The 7,500-nt window shown below is 54.9% G+C and overlaps 2 non-coding genes and 1 pseudogene across 2 annotated transcripts; all 3 read left to right on the forward strand.

The window, feature by feature from the left end:
- Nucleotides 1-4,282: 4,282 nt before the first annotated feature.
- On the forward strand, nucleotides 4,283-6,191 carry LOC124744511. The gene has a single exon (XR_007010798.1). It is a non-coding gene; the product is annotated as a small subunit ribosomal RNA (ribosomal RNA).
- A 352-nt stretch (nucleotides 6,192-6,543) lies between these two features.
- Nucleotides 6,544-6,698, forward strand: LOC124744519. The gene has a single exon (XR_007010802.1). It is a non-coding gene; the product is annotated as a 5.8S ribosomal RNA (ribosomal RNA).
- Nucleotides 6,699-6,886: 188 nt separating this feature from the next.
- Nucleotides 6,887-7,500, forward strand: part of LOC124744514 — a 4,222-nt pseudogene continuing 3,608 nt past the window's right edge.

A 7,500-nucleotide genomic window follows, 5' to 3' on the forward strand; every position in this document is an offset into this window, starting at 1 on the left:
GGAACCAGATTACCCGTACACACGGCGCTGATTAGTAATCAATGCAGAGCCATCAAACTACAGAAAATATATACAACTGTCCGTATACATGCTGAAAGAGTCTGCCCACAATGGAACCACACGTCAGCCAGACACTCTGATCACGCACCACTCTCTGCTTCTAACAGGCGCACATACAATATGTAAGCACCAGCATGGAACAACATCCAGTGCATCCTCTCCGCCACATTACACAATCCACACTATCACAACCAGACCAGGAGGTCCATGCGGAAAATAGAATATCCCACCCTTTCGACATCCACCATTGCGCAGATAAGGCACCAACACCCACACATGTCCTATACAACGGTGCACCCAACATCACAATAGTACCTCCTGTCACAGCGCACAAACAATGACATGAGTCAAAGACACAGGTCTGACACAAGCATAGAATTGGAGCGCCGCCTCTAATAAGCCAAAGGTGCATCCTGACGTGACAAATCTCATCATGTCACAAGCATTCACTTACTATAATCACTATCAACGAACCTGCCGCCCCGCCCCCCCCCCCCCCCCCACACCTTTCCTTACAACAACGTGTAACCTAACCTAAACCCATGTTGTACCTTAACCTAACCCATGTTGTACCTTAACCTAACCCATGTTGTGCCTTAACCTAACCCATGTTGTGCCTTAACCTAACCCATGTTGTCCCCTAACCTAACCCAAGTTGTCCCCTAACCTAACCCATGTTGTCCCTTAACCTAACCCATGTTGTGCCTTAACCTAACCCATGTTGTGCCTTAACCTAACCCATGTTGTCCCCTAACCTAACCCATGTTGTCCCCTAACCTAACCCATGTTGTGCCTTAACCTAACCCATGTTGTCCCCTAACCTAACCCATGTTGTGCCTTAACCTAACCCATGTTGTCCCTAACCTAACCCATGTTGTCCCCTAACCTAACCCATGTTGTCCCCTAACCTAACCCATGGTTGTGCCTTAACCTAACCCATGTTGTGCCTTAACCTAACCCATGTTGTCCCCTAACCTAACCCAAGTTGTCCCCTAACCTAACCCATGTTGTCCCCTAACCTAACCCATGTTGTGCCTTAACCTAACCCATGTTGTGCCTTAACCTAACCCATGTTGTGCCTTAACCTAACCCATGTTGTCCCCTAACCTAACCCATGTTGTCCCCTAACCTAACCCATGTTGTGCCTTAACCTAACCCATGTTGTCCCCTAACCTAACCCATGTTGTGCCTTAACCTAACCCATGTTGTCCCCTAACCTAACCCATGTTGTCCCCTAACCTAACCCATGTTGTCCCCTAACCTAACCCATGTTGTGCCTTAACCTAACCCATGTTGTGCCTTAACCTACCCATTGCCTTAACCTAACCCATGTTGTCCCTAACCTAACCCATGTTGTCCCCTAACCTAACCCATGTTGTCCCCTAACCTAACCCATGTTGTCCCCTAACCTAACCCATGTTGTCCCCTAACCTAACCCATGTTGTCCCCTAACCTAACCCATGTTGTCCCCTAACCTAACCCATGTTGTCCCCTAACCTAACCCATGTTGTCCCCTAACCTAACCCATGTTGTCCCCTAACCTAACCCATGTTGTGCCCTAACCTAACCCATGTTGTGCCCTAACCTAACCCATGTTGTGCCCTAACCTAACCCATGTTGTGCCTTAACCTAACCCATGTTGTCCCCTAACCTAACCCATGTTGTCCCCTAACCTAACCCATGTTGTCCCCTAACCTAACCCATGTTGTCCCTAACCTAACCCATGTTGTCCCCTAACCTAACCCATGTTGTGCCTTAACCTAACCCATGTTGTCCCCTAACCTAACCCATGTTGTCCCCTAACCTAACCCATGTTGTCCCCTAACCTAACCCATGTTGTCCCCTAACCTAACCCATGTTGTCCCCTAACCTAACCCATGTTGTCCCCTAACCTAACCCATGTTGTCCCCTAACCTAACCCATGTTGTCCCCTAACCTAACCCATGTTGTGCCCTAACCTAACCCATGTTGTCCCCTAACCTAACCCATGTTGTGCCTTAACCTAACCCATGTTGTGCCTTAACCTAACCCATGTTGTCCCCTAACCTAACCCATGTTGTCCCCTAACCTAACCCATGTTGTGCCTTAACCTAACCCATGTTGTGCCGTAACCTAACCCATGTTGTGCCTTAACCTAACCCATGTTGTGCCTTAACCTAACCCATGTTGTGCCTTAACCTAACCCATGTTGTGCCTTAACCTAACCCATGTTGTGCCTTAACCTAACCCACGTTGTCCCCTAACGTAACCCACGTTGTCCCCTAACGTAACCCACGTTGTCCCCTAACGTAACCCACGTTGTCCCCTAACGTAACCCACGTTGTCCCCTAACGTAACCCACGTTGTCCCCTAACGTAACCCACGTTGTCCCCTAACGTAACCCACGTTGTCGCCTATCGTAACCCACGTTGTCGCCTAAACCTGCTCTGTAATTGTTATACGACTCGTTCAATTAGTGTAGTGTTGCCCACCCGCAACCCTCGCAATATAGTTCGCTACTCGCACTGCCCGCTCCCCTGTGTATCGCTTCATGTTAAACACCTTGCAAGTCTTGCTGACTTTCCACATGCTCCTGCTGTACACTGTAATGTGGATGGCAGCAGGGCGTACATGCCGCCCCCCCCCCCCCCCACCTCTCCCCACGTCCCCACCTTGCCCCCTGCCTTCGCAAGGTGGTTGGTGACAAGTTTGCATGTTCAATGCCCTTCGCATGCGACGTACGCAGGCTACGTTGTGGTGCGGCCTGTGTCAACTGTCCGCTGATGTCGTACGCGTGAACCACAATCTGTACTGCACATTCGTCCTTATGTACTGAATGATACATCGTGGCACATGTGTGACCGTACAACGACTGCGCCCAAAAACGGCGGACCATACAGTGCAAATATTGTGCACGCAGCTACGTGTCGTCTCCCTATGAGAGCTGGATTGCAGTGTGGTACGCCATAGAGACGTGTGGGAGGAACGGACGCCGTGGATGGCGATCAGCATGAGCTGTCTGTTGATGTATTCGGACCTAGTCGTCTCTCCTCACACACCGTGATGGCATGGTGCAGCGCGTTCCATATCTGCGACATGCTACAGAAGCCGGTTGACAGTCGTTCGAGCAATGGACATCGCATACGTACGGGGGCCACCTTCCACGTATTGTCTAGGCGTGCACATTTTGTTGCGTGTATGTGGGCAGACGTAGTGTGGCGTGACACCTGACACAGGCATGCAATAATGGTTGAAGTTGCAAATGGCGATGGACGCCTACGTTTTCTGGTGAAGTTACGCAAATGAAGAAATGGTAACCCGTTGTGGTGCGGTTGTTCTCGCTAGGGGTGAATCGGTGATGGCGACGATAGGTTGAGGTACTAACCGGTTGTTCCAGCGATACCCACCATGCCGACGAAACTGAACGGCATCTGGGTGTGAAGCGATACGCGGCGGTGGCTGGGTGGGACCGTCCCCGGCCGGTGAGGGGGCGCCTCCCGGCGTGCTGGCCGCGCGGTGCGTGGGCGCACGCGCTACAGCCGGCTGGTGGGGGCGGCCAGTGGCAGGCGCGCCGGCCGACGGACGCGGCAGGCGTCGCAGCTGCGCGCCGGCGCACCCTGCGCGCGGCGCCGTGCGGCCAAAGTAGGTCCTCGCGGGCCCGGTGCGAAGCGCGGTGGACATCTGCAGTGTGCTGGTCCGATTGAGGACTGTGTGCGTTGAGGATGCGCCGCCGCCCGGCGCTCGGCGCCGCGACGCCGTCTGCTGCTCGGTCGCCCCAGCGGTTCTCGCTGGTGGTTTGTATCGCAGCTGTGCGGATGTGTTGGCGTGTGCGCTGTGCTGGGAGAGTTCGCTTCGGCACCCAAGTGGGGCTTTTGTCCTTCTGTGGCGCTGGCGTTGGAGCTGCCGGTCACCGTAGGTGGCGCGTGTTGTCTCCCGCCGGCAATGCCACGACAGCACGCTCCCGGGCCTCTGTCGGCAGCGGCAAGCTCAGTTGGGAGCACGGGTGGTCGCACCGAAAGCGTCTACTCGCCTAACTCCGGGCGATTGCGCCTCTCTCGAACCCGACCAAGTACTTGGGACGGCGCTGCGCGCCGCCGGGACCTGAGAGGGTTTCGAGGTGTATTGTGCAGGGGAGCTCAGCCTCCTCCTGTTTGCAGAATGATTGAGCGGACGCTTGCGTGTTCGCGCGGGCCCCCGGGACACACTCCCGGGCGGCCGGCTGCTCAGCTCTAGTTGACGCAGCTCCCTGGTTGATCCTGCCAGTAGTCATATGCTTGTCTCAAAGATTAAGCCATGCATGTCTCAGTACAAGCCGCATTAAGGTGAAACCGCGAATGGCTCATTAAATCAGTTATGGTTCCTTAGATCGTACCCACGTTACTTGGATAACTGTGGTAATTCTAGAGCTAATACATGCAAACAGAGTCCCGACCAGAGATGGAAGGGACGCTTTTATTAGATCAAAACCAATCGGTCGGCTCGTCCGGTCCGTTTGCCTTGGTGACTCTGAATAACTTTGGGCTGATCGCACGGTCCTCGTACCGGCGACGCATCTTTCAAATGTCTGCCTTATCAACTGTCGATGGTAGGTTCTGCGCCTACCATGGTTGTAACGGGTAACGGGGAATCAGGGTTCGATTCCGGAGAGGGAGCCTGAGAAACGGCTACCACATCCAAGGAAGGCAGCAGGCGCGCAAATTACCCACTCCCGGCACGGGGAGGTAGTGACGAAAAATAACGATACGGGACTCATCCGAGGCCCCGTAATCGGAATGAGTACACTTTAAATCCTTTAACGAGTATCTATTGGAGGGCAAGTCTGGTGCCAGCAGCCGCGGTAATTCCAGCTCCAATAGCGTATATTACAGTTGTTGCGGTTAAAAAGCTCGTAGTTGGATTTGTGTCCCACGCTGTTGGTTCACCGCCCGTCGGTGTTTAACTGGCATGTATCGTGGGACGTCCTGCCGGTGGGGCGAGCCGAAGGCGTGCGACCGCCCCGTGCGTGCTCGTGCGTCCCGAGGCGGACCCCGTTGAAATCCTACCAGGGTGCTCTTTATTGAGTGTCTCGGTGGGCCGGCACGTTTACTTTGAACAAATTAGAGTGCTTAAAGCAGGCAAGCCCGCCTGAATACTGTGTGCATGGAATAATGGAATAGGACCTCGGTTCTATTTTGTTGGTTTTCGGAACCCGAGGTAATGATTAATAGGGACAGGCGGGGGCATTCGTATTGCGACGTTAGAGGTGAAATTCTTGGATCGTCGCAAGACGAACAGAAGCGAAAGCATTTGCCAAGTATGTTTTCATTAATCAAGAACGAAAGTTAGAGGTTCGAAGGCGATCAGATACCGCCCTAGTTCTAACCATAAACGATGCCAGCCAGCGATCCGCCGCAGTTCCTCCGATGACTCGGCGGGCAGCCTCCGGGAAACCAAAGCTTTTGGGTTCCGGGGGAAGTATGGTTGCAAAGCTGAAACTTAAAGGAATTGACGGAAGGGCACCACCAGGAGTGGAGCCTGCGGCTTAATTTGACTCAACACGGGAAACCTCACCAGGCCCGGACACCGGAAGGATTGACAGATTGATAGCTCTTTCTTGATTCGGTGGGTGGTGGTGCATGGCCGTTCTTAGTTGGTGGAGCGATTTGTCTGGTTAATTCCGATAACGAACGAGACTCTAGCCTGCTAACTAGTCGCGTGACATCCTTCGTGCTGTCAGCGATTACTTTTCTTCTTAGAGGGACAGGCGGCTTCTAGCCGCACGAGATTGAGCAATAACAGGTCTGTGATGCCCTTAGATGTTCTGGGCCGCACGCGCGCTACACTGAAGGAATCAGCGTGTCTTCCTAGGCCGAAAGGTCGGGGTAACCCGCTGAACCTCCTTCGTGCTAGGGATTGGGGCTTGCAATTGTTCCCCATGAACGAGGAATTCCCAGTAAGCGCGAGTCATAAGCTCGCGTTGATTACGTCCCTGCCCTTTGTACACACCGCCCGTCGCTACTACCGATTGAATGATTTAGTGAGGTCTTCGGACTGGTACGCGGCATTGACTCTGTCGTTGCCGATGCTACCGGAAAGATGACCAAACTTGATCATTTAGAGGAAGTAAAAGTCGTAACAAGGTTTCCGTAGGTGAACCTGCGGAAGGATCATTACCGACTAGACTGCATGTCTTTCGATGTGCGTGTCGTGTCGCGCAACACGCTACCTGTACGGCTCGCAGTAGCCGTGCGCCGCGTGCGGAACCACGCGTGCCTCTCAAAACTAGCGGCAATGTTGTGTGGTACGAGCGCTGAAGCGCTGGAGCGGCTGGCCTGCGGCACCTGGCGCCTGGCGCCGGTTTTGAATGACTTTCGCCCGAGTGCCTGTCCGCTCCGGTGTGGAGCCGTACGACGCCCGTCGGCCGTGAGGCCGTTGGACACAGAACGCTGGAACAGGGGCCGCCACACGCCTCACTCCCGCCTATGCGACCGTCTCGAAAGAGACGGCGGAAACTTGAGAAAAGATCACCCAGGACGGTGGATCACTCGGCTCGTGGGTCGATGAAGAACGCAGCAAATTGCGCGTCGACATGTGAACTGCAGGACACATGAACATCGACGTTTCGAACGCACATTGCGGTCCATGGATTCCGTTCCCGGGCCACGTCTGGCTGAGGGTCGGCTACGTATACTGAAGCGCGCGGCGTTTGCCCCGCTTCGCAGACCTGGGAGTGTCGCGGCCGCCTGTGGGGCCGGCCGCGTCTCCTCAAACGTGCGATGCGCGCCCGTCGCCTGGCGGTTCGCATACCGGTACTTTCTCGGTAGCGTGCACAGCCGGCTGGCGGTGTGGCGTGCGACACCTCGTACAACGACCTCAGAGCAGGCGAGACTACCCGCTGAATTTAAGCATATTACTAAGCGGAGGAAAAGAAACTAACAAGGATTCCCCCAGTAGCGGCGAGCGAACAGGGAAGAGTCCAGCACCGAACCCCGCAGGCTGCCGCCTGTCGTGGCATGTGGTGTTTGGGAGGGTCCACTACCCCGACGCCTCGCGCCGAGCCCAAGTCCAACTTGAATGAGGCCACGGCCCGTAGAGGGTGCCAGGCCCGTAGCGGCCGGTGCGAGCGTCGGCGGGACCTCTCCTTCGAGTCGGGTTGCTTGAGAGTGCAGCTCCAAGTGGGTGGTAAACTCCATCTGAGACTAAATATGACCACGAGACCGATAGCGAACAAGTACCGTGAGGGAAAGTTGAAAAGAACTTTGAAGAGAGAGTTCAAAAGTACGTGAAACCGTTCTGGGGTAAACGTGAGAAGTCCGAAAGGTCGAACGGGTGAGATTCACGCCCATCCGGCCACTGGCCTCCGCCCTCGGCAGATGGGGCCGGCCGCCCGCGCGGAGCAATCCGCGGCGGGGTCGTGTCCGGTTGCCTTTCCACTCGCCGCGGGGTGGGGCCGTTCCGGTGTGCGGTGGGCCGCACTTCTCC

Source organism: Schistocerca piceifrons, unplaced genomic scaffold (genome assembly GCF_021461385.2).
Source record: "Schistocerca piceifrons isolate TAMUIC-IGC-003096 unplaced genomic scaffold, iqSchPice1.1 HiC_scaffold_296, whole genome shotgun sequence".
NCBI classification, from domain to species: Eukaryota; Metazoa; Arthropoda; class Insecta; order Orthoptera; family Acrididae; genus Schistocerca; species Schistocerca piceifrons.